This window comes from Amphiura filiformis, chromosome 14 (genome assembly GCF_039555335.1).
Source record: "Amphiura filiformis chromosome 14, Afil_fr2py, whole genome shotgun sequence".
Classification (NCBI taxonomy): domain Eukaryota; kingdom Metazoa; phylum Echinodermata; class Ophiuroidea; order Amphilepidida; family Amphiuridae; genus Amphiura; species Amphiura filiformis.
Window position 1 is genome coordinate 38,314,693 of NC_092641.1, and position 14,352 is coordinate 38,329,044.

General features: G+C 35.1%; 1 long non-coding RNA gene across 1 annotated transcript in view; it reads right to left on the reverse strand.

The window, feature by feature from the left end:
* The window catches only part of LOC140169014 (uncharacterized), a 161,554-nt gene that overhangs the window by 18,951 nt on the left and 128,251 nt on the right, over window positions 1–14,352 (reverse strand). Inside the window, exon 2 of the long non-coding RNA XR_011861320.1 lies at window positions 9,105–9,190. This is a non-coding gene — a long non-coding RNA (uncharacterized lncRNA). The remainder of the gene's footprint in view (window positions 1–9,104; window positions 9,191–14,352) is intronic.

Consider the following 14,352-nt stretch of genomic DNA (forward strand, 5'->3'; position numbering starts at 1 on the left):
AACCCTAAAACTTTCAAAACACACATCAATTTTATAACTCAATCGGTAAGGGGCTATATGGTGCGTGACTGTATGAAGTTGAGGTCTATTCTTTCTCGTGGAAAAAATTACTTGAATTTAATGCTAATTGCCCCAATCTATTCGTCCAAAACCTGGTGAGCTGATTCGAGGCTGCGATGGTTATTATATGCAGGTTGACTGGGGTTCGCGCCTGTATAGAGCTGCGTCCCTGAATGATACTATTATAAGGTTGGTCGAGGACCAAAGTATTAAGTGACTTTTTGTAATACGCAATGAACTTTTGTAATTGCGTTATATAAATCGGCAGCTGTATGTCTTTCAAGTCAAAACATTGTATCTGCTTAATTATTTTTATACAGAGTCCCTGCTGCTTTCTTTTATTTGGGAAGACAAAACTTCGAACATAATTAACCCAGATTTATACAATTAATTTATTTACTATATTTAAACGCAATTTTGAGATTTTGTGTTTTGACTAAGAGCAAAAAATATATCTAAATATAACTCCAAACAGTGATTGTTTTATGATCGCATTTTGCTATTGATATTAAAAATTGTATGCAATGATTCTATTGACATAGACACGTGCCTCTAGTTATTTGCAATGTAACATTGAGCTCATATGAAATCTAAAAACACAAATCATCTCATATCCACCAGAGGGTAAAATATCATGTAATGAAATTATATTAATTCAATAACACTACAGCATAATTTATTTACTCCGTAATCTTACACGTGTAAAGTAATTGCATGCCACCAGTGCCAATTATGAACCAATTTATTTATGCTATTCCGTATATGAGTATACACTTCTAGTGCCCGTTTCTATTCATCGTTATGTATTCTTCTCCCGTGCATTATTTTCGCGAACTACCCTTCATAGCCCAAATTATATAAACCTGCATGCTAAACAATGCATTATCTAAAACCCGCACGCTAAACAATAGATTCTAGATAATATGTGCACGCTCAAATACTAGAAATACTACTTTCACATAACTATATAGTAGAGTTAGGTGGCGCTTTCGACACAGAGGTCACATAACTATATAATTGTCTGTTCGATATATATACCATCAAAAAAGTACGAATATACATTCTGTGGTGTTAAAATGGTATAGTTACAAACGGTGTTCTATTTTGCAAATATCATTGTCATAAATTAAATTATGATTAATGACCTCAAATAAATCAAACATCAAATGAGAATAATCGAGCTTCTGTTAATTAAAAAGGGCCAAAAACAGGTGGATCATAATTATACAAGATGACACCATTGCAAAATATTCAGCATTTTACAAATGAAATACATGTAGGCCTATATCTAAAATAACATGACCGGGCCCGGGAAACACATACTAGCGCATAATAATGATAATATCATGATCATGCTTTATAATACTGAACAAATTGTAAAATCCCAATGTCGTGTGTTTTAATATAAATAGATTTTTAAGTTCAAATTATAGAGCTATATAATAGGCCTAAAGTCCAGTTGATATTGATATGTTTTGTCTCTCATCTCAATTCACCGTAGTACTAGTCGGACATCTAAATCGATCATTTCCAGGTGAACTGGTTCAGTGCTCTCTGTTTTCAAAACCACGATATTAAATGATCACAACATAAAGTCAATTGGTTACAAACCATGCGTGAATAAGTTACTAAAGTATGACGTATGGCGCAATCGATACCATTGATAGCTATACAGGGATTGATTTTCTTTACCAGTTAAATGCTACCTAGCTGGTCAATGACCTGACGGTGTTTTTAAAATGTAAGATATTTTCCCTAATATTAAAACTAATATAATGAATGCAGCAATTAATATTGCCTATTGTCTTAATACACTCAAAGTGTATGACGGATAATGTACTCGTGCAAATGCATTCGTCAAAATAATTGCACTTGCCATGGAGTTATTGCATTTAGCTCTCGAGCCTATCGGCTATCGAGCTAAATGCAATAACTCCACGGCGCGTGCGATTATCTTGACGAATGCATTTGCACTCAGTTCATTATCCTTATCATAATAGCTATTGCATTTAAAATCTACGCTACCCTTGTTAAGAGTCAGTGTGAGTATGGGTTTCAAATAGACTAGACAATTGGAGGACTTCCATCTGAAATACTCACTCCCGATGTGGAAGCTATAGTTAAAACTATGTGTGATGCGATCAAGCAAAATCAGTCGGAACTCGGAAATATTGATTTTGAGATATAGGCAAACAAAGCAAATATTTCGTTTTATTTCCTTTTGTTTTGGAACCTCTTTAATTGCTCATATCTTTAGAACTAGTCGTTCAATTTCAATGGGGTTTTCTTCAAAATGCAGCTTTGTAAATGCTTTTTACTATCCTATAAAAAAAACCTGGAAATTTAATATTTCCGAGTTCCGACTGATTTTGCTTGGTCGCATCACATATACATATACTGTATTTGTATTTTGGCTACTTGCAATCTGGATTCAAAACAAAGAAATACACTGCCTTTTTACAAACTACACGATACTTTAGGTCGGTAAACATGCGTAGAATTTAATCTTTCCCCAGAGAAGTCCTTTTAAGAGGGCTGAACTTTCGATACTCTGTCGAGTGCGTCAGAGCAACTAAACAAATAAGATATTTGGTCTTATATACACTATAGGGGAACTGTCAAGATGATGGGCAGGAAGAAAGTGATGAAGTGTCAAGAGTAATGTCAATATGATTGACAGAAGTGTCAATGAGTCATTTAAGGAATTTCTTGTTTACACAATAGGGGCAACTGTTTTACAATTTCGTTTATCGTAATTGTGTTCATTTTTTTCAGTGCAATTTAGTGAATTACTTGTTCATCTTCAATGTCACTTATTCCGAAGACATGTAAATAAATCAACCTGCAATGGTTGTTATTCAATAGTCCTCTCGAACTTTAGAACGCGATTTCATTAGTACATAAAACCACTTATTCATTGATTTTCAGATACCGGATAGTCATGATAGTGCCTCTTATTGACACTGGTCGATCAAATTTGCATACATTTAAACGTCTGTGGAGGTTGAAAGATCCTGCAGAACCCATCCGTGTCTCGCATTCCTATTAGAGTCGAAGTCTTGTTTTGCATAGTTTGGTATCTCACTTTCAAAAATGAATAACCTTGCCGTGCGATGGTGTGTTCGGTGTGTGTGTGTGTGTGTGTGTACCTCTGTTGTGGAATGAGTTCATATCGGAAAATGTTGTCTCGACTCTTGTTCCACTTAACCCGTATTCAAAACTACTGTCAAAGCACTCCAAATTAGAATTTTGCTTGATTCTCTTTTCTCGATGTTTGTCGCGTTAGTTTGGTATTGCTTCCCCCTTTTAGAAAATTTATAATTTGCTTTGTATGCTCGTCCAACACTATTGGGTTCTGTCAATTCTTTATGCCAAATGAATAATAGGAGTTCAAGATAATAGGTTCCAATTGCAGCTGTGTTTGATGTCGTAAAAGGGGAAGTACAGTGGAATGTTTGATTTTGCATTTTCGTATGTATACCATAAAATACAAACTATTTGTAAGAACATGATGAAGAAGACACGCTGAGTCGGTAAAAACCCACATTGATAACGTGGTTGAGTGTCACTGATTTGCAAGAAGCTTGTGTGAAGATCGTACGAGTAAAAACGTAATTGACAGAGCTTGATTTAACGATTTATTGACGTCCACGGGCCCAGAAGACTACACACACATATTTTGTTATCATGGCTATCGACCAATTAATGTCGGCCAAAATTTGATTTCAGAAACATGAATAAAAAATAGAATGCATACGTCTATTTTAACTCGCTCCACGCGTTGTATGGGTCTTCCGGTATCGTGAATTTCATAAAATCAAAATTATTTGATATATGATATCAGAAGGACATTCCTCGTATTCAGAATGCAATTTGGTATATCTGATGTACTCTTAGGTCCCACAAAAATACTGTACAAAGGTGAGTGACCGAGTCCTTAAGGGCTATGTAAGGAACAAACTAACAGTACTGGTACATGGAGAGGTGAAGACACGACTTACCCCATATCACAGCGCCAGATAGTGACAAGGCCACCGAGGGCGAATGGATATTTATTTTGAAAGGATCATGTTTGTTTTAAATATTGGTGCGTTTTCCCCAAATTTGATTTGGGAATATTTAAAGAAAGCGACATGCCAGATATAAATATTTGGGCACATAACCTGTTATTGTACAGCATACATTTTTTGGCATACCTACGTTACTATTACTTTTGATGGGTTCAAATATATGCATTTTGTGACTGCATTTAGGCGTTTTCAATGACGTTTTAAGCTTACCGTATAATTAACGCTAATATCAGGACATAATCCTATAATAATTTATTTATGACTGATGGTCGGCTATCGCAAGTAACAGAATGCAGATTGGCTCGGCACAAATGTCGAATTCCACTCGGTGGGTCTTTTAAAGATAAATTTAGTTTGAATTCAGTGTAACAACATAAAATTTTAATAGTAAGTGGCTACGGTTAGAAAAGCTGTAGTCTTCGGTGCCGCATCAATATCTCATAAACAATATTCATACGACCATGGTGTTGTTACTGTTTTTCTTGAGCGTTACTGAGACTGAAGTTGAGGTTCGGCCTAGGGTTAGATCTAGAGGAACTTTTAACATTTGTGGGCCGGCTGTCGCCAGGTAGATGAAAACTGTCTGGTAAACTCTTTCAGATAATTTCACATTTGATTGATTTTAAAGCATGCCCCAGCTCTGAAAGCTAATAAAAAGAAGCACATATTCTACTTACTGTCGCTATGCCATACACACATGATGTATAGTACCCAAAAGGTTAAGTGTTCTAATTAGTTCTTGACCTAGATTTAAAAACTATCAATTTTACCCTCTAATTTAGACATAAGCAAAATGTCACTTGTTTCAGAAGCAAGTCTCAACTTATGCAGTTTGTCCATTTTCTGACTTAATTAAAAATCAATACTGTATTAACCCCAGTCTAATAACTAGGTTAGTTTTATCAACTCTTGTTAGGTTAGGTTCTGACATATGCAACAAAGCGAGCTGTGGCTTCTTCTCTGAACTTTCTGGACTAAGGGCCCCAGTAAACTAAAAACATCATAATAATTTGCCTTAAAATTTGTATTATATCGCGAATTAAAAATAAATGATATCAGAAGGACATATTTCGTATTCGAAATGCAATTTGATATGTGTCTGATATGCTCCCAGGCACCATAAAAATATTGTACAAAAGTGGGTGACCGACCCCTTACAGGTTTTTGTTATGTTTTCTGTAGCACAATATTAATAGAACTTGGTCATTTTGCTCAAAGCACTAAAGTTCACATGCTGGTCAATACAAAGATGTTTGTCAAGGCTATGGACAGATGGTGATGGGTTACATATCCACGCATGTCATGCGGGAATTATCTGGGCAAGACAGTAAACAGTAAAGTAGACAGTAAAAGAGAAGAAGTCTTTATATTAAGGTCTTGCTTTTGGCAGATATGCAGACAAAACTACTAAAGAGTGATTCTCTGTATAACCCGGACTTATTAGGTTCTGACACCTGGTCCAAAACTAAGGACCTTGAACAACAAAAGCGTGTACATTTTGCAGTTCATTATTTAGAAACAATTGCGTCCTCCTCAGTAATAAATTGTTTCTAAGGTTTGAAAATGCGGGGTTCCACAAGAGTAGACCAATCTTGAATAGAACGAGGGAAGCGAGCTGCTGAGCGGCCAAATAATCTTTCAGATGTCAGAGACCCAGTCGAGCCAGCACCGCGGTCAGCACAGAACCTATGCTAGGTTCACTAAACTTGGGTCTGGAAGGAGTTAAGGACATGTTGGCACCTCGACTCTTTAAATCACGCCGAACTCGAGCTCTAAATCATCGTATCCCTTGCCAAATGGCTTGATGACATCACAATTGAACAGGAAACATGTAGGTGTACAATCCATTAGTCGAGTCCTAAGTAAAACCATTGTTAGGGAAAAGCAAAGAGATTTCACACGGTGTGCTCCAAATTGTCTTCTGTTCATAACAAAGATGTTTTCATTATGTCTGGTCCCATTAAGGGCTTCTTTATTGTATATTATTCGTTATGTTCAATTGAGATTATTCAACTTCCCACTGATACCATCATGGTATTGGTTTCCTTCCTGTATTCCAATTTATTTTCAAAAGGGCTTAGGCTGCGCAACAAATTGTATTTTCTCTACATTAAATTATGATTTTTATGACATCAGTCATTAAGCACATAATTTTGTTTCATAAATCGCAGAATATATATTTGACGGCGAAGTACAGGTCTCTTATGCCAGCAATTCCCGGAGCTTAAAAAGTAACCCAGAGTTGCTTGATTGCATGTAGAAATATAGTCATTTTACACTAAATATTAACAGTGATGCGCTATCTTAAATCTTATTTGTAAATTACAAGGGTAGACACTTATTCACTGGTTTTAAAACATCAGGACAATTAGTAGCAAATGTCAATGTAGCAAGGATATTTAAAAAATTGTCAGGAAATGAAAGGAATATTTCATATCATTTGGCTATACTAAATTAAAATATATGAAAATAGCGCCCTCAATTTTCACACAACTATACAATATACTGAATAAATATTACTACAAAAAGCAGAAAAAGATGAATAATTAATTTTTTAAAGAGAAATTAATGTTCAAAATAGTAAAATAATAAATGTGTATATTAGTGTGAAAGCTGTTAACATTATCCAGGTCTATAATTGAAAATTAAGTATGTTTGGTTAGAAAAACTAATAAATAATCATATCAAACAGCCGACTGCCTGTCTTGTATTTCCAAATTCAGCTTTAATCATATTAATGGGAAGTGTGCTGCGCGTTAGTCTAACGAAGACGAGATAACCTTTCCTAGCTTAGCTAATTCACATAGAAACCAAAGTAATGGAATAAAAATGATGCGTTCTAAAGGTTTAAAGGCTCTTAAGGGTTTTTTATTACACATAAAAACATGCGGTCATATAATTATCTCAACTGAGTTTATTAGCAAACTTGCTGGGGCTTTTACGCTCGGGATTTTAGACCTTTAATTTTACATCAATTAAATTCAGCTTTTCAGGAGCAACAAAGTTATGACATCGTTTACATGCCATAGATAGATAACTTATAGCCAAGATTAGTTTTAATGAAATTATTATATTTCTGAAACCCTCTTGGTATCATTTATGCAGTGTAAACATAATTAAGTCCATTGAAAGCGTTCGATTACCCTTGAGTTTATATGATATTTTCTTAAAGACAAAATCAAGAGATTGCTACTCAGGTCTGGTTATTTTTACACTTAATGTCTCGAATTAAGTTATTGGCATTAACTGGCTACATTGTTTTGAGAATACACATATCGTACTTTTCTTACACAAGCATGTAAATTGGTCCCACTCAAAAGATTGGTAATTCTGCTCATATTGCAACCTCATTCAAAATCAAAGTATCTGCCTCTCTAATAAAAACCGCAATATTATACTGTTATTTTCTTATAGATAATGCATTTTTACTTCTGGAGCAAATTGATTTAAAAGCACCTGTCTTCCAAGACAAAAGACGGCATGTTGGGTTACTTACACAGATATTGTATATTTATATGAGATGGTAGATCTCAACAGCACTCTAATGGATCGCATTATAACCAAGCTACTTATTTTTTTTTAATTATAGGTTCCTTTGTCTGTGTTTTCTTATTCATTTTGCTAAATGTAGGATGAAAAGACCTTTTTCGTAATATTTATTATACAAGCTGTACCAAAATGATTGGTACTCATCAGTTTTTATCGATAATGGATGAGCCTGCAGATCAAAATTCAACATAAGATCCAAATAATTTGTAAATTAATTGCAAAAACAAGTCATAAACTATACATTCTGGATATTTCAAATGTATCCAAAAGTGTATTTGGAAGAGGTAGGCTTTTCAATAAACATCAAAATTGATGGGTACCAATCATTTTGATACACCCTGTATTGTGTTTTTTGTAATGGCTTTTTAGCATCATAAATCATGAAGTAGGCTTTCTACTATATCTATATATACACTAAAATTTGCAAAACAAAGTATCGTTAACAAACAACTGCTGATTTCTCCTGGAAGAGACACATTTAAAGGAAAAAAATTAACGGATGCATTACAAGTAAAATAAAATACCTGTATACAGCTTACATAAATAACGCAACGATATATCGTTTTTTTCTTCATGGTGGTAAATAATGTGTAAATAACGGACAAGTAGATCTCGAGTTAAAAATTAAATCACCAGCTTCCCTTTGGAATTTCCAAACACCTTTCGAATCATGTTAAATAGACACCTTTCTGAACATAAATGTGAAGTTTCATGCTCATTTGTTGTATTATTCACCTGATCTCAACCCTAAACATTTTCTTATATTTATACCATCTGCACTGACTTGCTGCTATACACGCACAGGAGCTGTACTTTTAAAATACGCGCCTAATCAATAATGAGTCTTTCACTCCATTGTTAAAGTATTGTGCTCCCTGTAGCATATGGAGTGACCAGGCCCTGGAGTGTGATGGTTTTGTAGCACATGACAGTATTCATTCAAGCCTATCAAGGTCATTTATTAGCCACTTGCTGAATGGCTGGGCATTATCAGCTATCAAAGAGATACCTTATGCTGGTGCCAATCACAATAGAGGTTATAAACATTTTGTTAAAACCCCAGAAGTGATATCAGGACAAAGCTGTGCATGTTGGTACTTGATTGTAAAATAAAATACCTGTATACAGCTTACATAAATAACGCAACGATATATCGTTTTTTTCTTCATGGTGGTAAATAATGTGTTTTTATTTGGGAGGCAGCTCCAAGGTTGAAAGAAGTATGTACTAATAATTGATGAAGCAACAGTGTTTTGATTTGGGAGTTTCATGCTCCACAGTAGAAAGTAGTATCTACAGATAATTCATGGAGCAAATAGTGCCTTTTTTCTTAAAGGCAGAATATGAGATGCCTTCGGAACATATCAATACTGTATTTTACTTGCCACCTAAAACTGTTTTCTCATTTGATTTGACTGAACGTACCTGAGATCAAGTTGAAAAGCTCTGCTGAATATTTACTGAATATATATGGCACATAGCCTGGTGCAAGAGGTCCCGGGTTCCATTAGCTGTTGATAAAACAAAAGAAGACAAATATTGATTAGGTTTATTCGGTCTTTCCAGTATAATAGACACACCATTTTACCATTGTTTCCAGGTGGGGCTGGAGTTTTTTGAACATAAAAATCACCCACAAGTTGAGCAAAACTACAATTGCCCACTATCACTACCAAAATTTATCCAACTAACTATGAATACAATAATGCATGAATATTGAAAATAAAATAAAACTGTCAAATATGTAGCAGCAAAATGCAAACAAATTCGCCCCGAGCCTAAGGCACCACGACCAATTTGGTCCTATAGCACTAGTGGTGCCGGGTTAGGTATTGATGGCTCTTTCTATTATACCCTGATGATATAATAATAAATTATATCGAGCATAATAATTAACATTTGCACAGTATTATTATTGTTCATCTAAAATAAAAAGCAAAATGCACTCTGCAAATGGTACGATAGTAAGGGCCATCGGTACATATCGGGGCACCGATAGCACTATTGGACCAAATTAGACGCTGTGCTTAATTTTCAGCCCACTCCCTTTACCTTTGCGACATATGACCCAGAAGGCCATGATGATCAAGGATGGTTGAAACAGAAAGGCAATTATGCCAAAATGCATCATTTTTGGTTAATGCATGTTATCGATTTCCGAAAAGAATAATTAGAAAACGCACATCAATTTTATAACTGAATCAATAATTGGCTCAGCTTGGTTCGTGACTGTACGAGTTCAATTCCCCCACAGTGTCTATTCTTTCTGATAGAAAAAATGCCAATTGACTCGGTATACCCGGCCGTATGAAACTTGGGGAGCTGATACTGGCTGCGATGGTTATTATATGTAGGTTGACTGGGGTTCGCGCCTGTATAGAGCTGCGTCCTAGAATGATGCTAAATGGTTTATAAGATTTGTCCAAAGTATTCAGCGACTTTTTGTAATAGTATAGTATAGTAGCATATTTAATTACACACAAATACGCAATGATCTTTTGTACTTGCGCTATATAAATATATATGTCTGTTCAAGTCAAAACATCTGATTAATAATTTATATACAGACAGCGCCCTGCAGCTTTCATTTATTTGGGAAGACCATACTCTGAACATAATTAACCCAGATTCAAACAATTAATTTGAAGTGAACTACGTTTTTTTCTATACTTAAGCGCAATATTGAGATTTTGTGTTTTGACTTAGAGCAAAAATATATTTAAATTTAACTCCAAACAGTAATTGTTTGATGATTGGATTTTGCTATTGATATTAAAAATTGTATGCGATGATTCTATTGACATAGACACGTGCTTCTAGTTATTTGAAACATTGTAACATTGAGTTCATAAGAATTCTAAATACACAAGGCATTTCATATCCACCTGTGTAAAAGTTTACCAGAGGGTAAAATATCATGTAATCAAATTATATTAATTCAATAACACTACAGCATAATTCAGTTACATCGTAATGTTACACGTGTAAAGTAATTGCACCAGTGCTTATTACAAACCAATTTATTTCTTCTATTCCGGAGTGGGAGTAGGGATTTCAAATAGAATAAACAATTTGGTGACTTCCATTTGAAATACTTACTCCAGTTGTGGAAGTTATAGGTAAAACTATATACATTAAGTGTGTTTTTACTTTATGTGCAACCTGGATTCAAAACAAAGAAATACATAAACATGCGTAGAGAATTTAATCTTCCCTAGAGAAGTCTTTTTAAGAGCGCTGCACTTTCGATATATTTGGTCTTATATACACTATAGCGGAACTATCAAGATGATGGACAGGAAGAAAGTGATGAAATGTCAAGAGTAATGTCAATATGATTGACAGAAGTGTCAATATGTCATTTAGGGGATTTCTTGTGTGCACAATAGAGGTGACTGTCTTCGTTTATCGTAATTGTGTTCATTTTGTAGTGCAATTTAGTGAAGTGCACTTGTTCACTTTCTATGTCACTTTTTCCGAAGACATGTAATTAAATCAACCTAGAATTGGTTGTTATTCAATCGTCCTCCCGAACTTGTAGAACTCGATTTCGTTAGTACATAAAACCACTTATTCATTGATTTTCAGATATCAGATACCGTAGAAACCCGTCTATAAGGAATAGAAGCGACTGTGATGATAGCATATTTCACGCTAGCGCCCTCCACAATATTATATCATTATGGAATTTGAGCAAATCATTTACCGACACAAGCAGGTATACAATGTATTATTTTATCTTTATTTCGCATCTCACGAGCATAGCTCACTTGGCAAGGCATAAGACTTTGGTTCTTTAGATCGGAAGATGGTGAGTTCGAGCCTCATCACGGTCACACAAACTTTTATAAACAAAATATTGTTCAAACTTTTCATTTATATTTTCTTGCATTTTCTAAAGACTCCTTTCGTGATCATTTTTTTTTCATATTTAGTGTAATTTATTCTATTGTTTTTCTTTTATTGTTTCTTTTCTTTGTCTTTTTTTCTTGTTTAATTTTATTTTTTCTTTATTTTTCTTTGATTCATATAATATTGGCAGGATAAGGAGAGGAGGAACTAAAGACCCATTCAGTGATTTGCTCATCCGGACGATCGTAAAAATCATCAAAATTCACCTTTGTCATTGTCATAGATGTGGTAACATAGCCTGCTAGTGGTTCAGCAGAAAACCGTGTGACACATAATATACATTTGGCTACATTTTATTATACGATAAATACGAATTTATTAAACATGGTAACAAATATTCTCTAGCAGATCGGTTATACGATGGAACTGGTAGGCATAGGCCTATTATAAATTCGGGATATTAAATATCTTCCTGACGAGACAGATCTGCGCATGTGGTCAAAGACGATTCCTTACTAGCCACAGACCGTCCGCTGGAATTAGTTGAATCGCTATGGCTGTTGGTCGGACCTCTCATCTCTCCACATCGATTGTGACCTATCCCCGACATTGCCCTTATGAACTCACATCCTCCTGTTTTATTTCAATACGCTGGCGAAGTTACGTAATAATCGGATTAACTACCATAGCAATAGGTGAAAACAATTTTGAATATACCGCGTTATACACTGATACGTTCAGGCGGTACCTCTTCATTGAACCATATCATGCTGCACCTGTAAGATCTTTGAAAAGACCAGTATTGTATTCAATCTATGATTGCAGACATACACAGTACAGGTGATGAGTGTAACCTGCTTGTAGCGCAGCGCGATATGTTCAAAATTGTTTTCACCTATTGCTATGGTAATTAATCCGATTAATTACGCAACTTCACCAGCGTATAATGGCCGAATAAATTCTGACCATCACTTGGCTTGTTGGATTCGTCTATACTACAATTCGCTGTCGAAGTGACGTAATAATCGCAATAACTACCATCAAGCAGATTGCACTAATCACCCGCGTATGTCACCAAACATAGATTGAATACCACTCTTTTCATAAATACTAATCTTACATGGCGAGTGATTAGCATTTCTTTGACAACTATGGTTTAATGCATAGGTGCCACGTGAACGATGAAGTGCAGGGCTATATATTCGAAATTGTATTCATCAATTGCTATGGTAGTTAATCCGATTAATTACGTCACATCGACAGCGAATAGCCTATAGTATGGGTTCAAGTGGAACAAAAATAGTGTATGTCCATTGCTAGCTATGGTAATTAATCATGTTAGTGTTTACATCACTACTTCGGTGAAGACAAGAGAAGTGTGCCTTCTCTACCAACGCCTGTGATATAACAGGTGCAAGCGAAACAAAATTGAATGACCAGAATAGTTTCCTTTGTCAGATGAATTGATTGAAGTTTTTGAAGACACTCTATTCTTGATGGGACAATAGATTCAAATATGGAATAATTATTATTCCTCATCTATTTTTTTTATTGAAAAACTGCAATTGTGGCAACAGAACAATATTTATTTTGATTTCATTTCAAGTAGAAACAAAATCGTGCTTAAGCCAAAAACGCACCCTACCTCAAGAATTGGGATGGCACAAAGGTGCAACATAGGTTTTTATTGCAAAGACGAGGACAGACAAGTAGTTACAACACATCTGTCTAACCGTGGGTTTCGCTATTATTTAGAATAAATGCTTTTACTAGTTTCTATAAAACCACAAAATTACTAAAAAAAACTATAAAAAAAAAAAAAAAAAAAAAAAAAAAACGCACCTAAAATTAAAAGTAGAAAGGTAGATTTGAAGAAAGATAAAAAGAACATGTCAAAAAGTTAAAATTAAACGAGAATGAAAAAACGGAACCGGTGCCCGGACAATGCTCTCTTCAGCATGTCTTCAGTTCCAAAGTCTGACGCTCTATCAATTGAGCTATACGATCCTGATATACGAAACAGTCGTTATTATGTCAATACAATTGATTGGTGTTACAACATACTTAGATGGAATGCATAGCCACCCAGTGCCAGTATATATTTGCTCAAACTCCAAATACAACAAGCAACCAATTTTATTGAGGGCGTTTCTTGGGTATATCCTTGTAGACGGGGTTTTACGGTAGTGTCCCATATTGTCACCGGTCGATCAAGTTTGCATACTTTTAAACGTCTATGGTGATTGAATGATCCTAAAGAACAGACCCGTGTCTCGAATTCCTATCAGAGTCGAAGTCTTATTTTGCATACTTTGGTATTCACTTCAAGATTGAATAACCTTGCCTTGAAATGAGTTCATACCGGAAAATGTTGTCTCGACGCTTGTTCCACTTTACCAGTATTCAAAGCTACCGTCAAAGCACCCCAGATTAGCCTTTTTCTTGCTTCTCTTCTCTCTATGTTTGTCGCGTCAGTTTGGTATTGTTTTTCCCTTTTAGATAATTCTTATTTGCTTTGTATGCCACCCTTTAATTCTGTGCTCGTCCAGCTCCATTGGGTTCTTGAGTTCAAGATAATAAGTTCCAAATACACCTGTCGTAAGAAGGAAAGTACATTGGACATTTTGATTTTGTATTTTTCGTACGCTGTAAGAAGTGACGCTGAGTCAGAAAACCCCACTGATTTGCGAGATGCGAGAAATTTCTGGGAATTTGAATATTATAACGAGCGCATGAGTAAAAAACATAATTGACAGAGCTTTGATTTAACGATCCTTAATCCTGTTACAACAGGAATAGACTGACGACAGCCTTCAAGTTA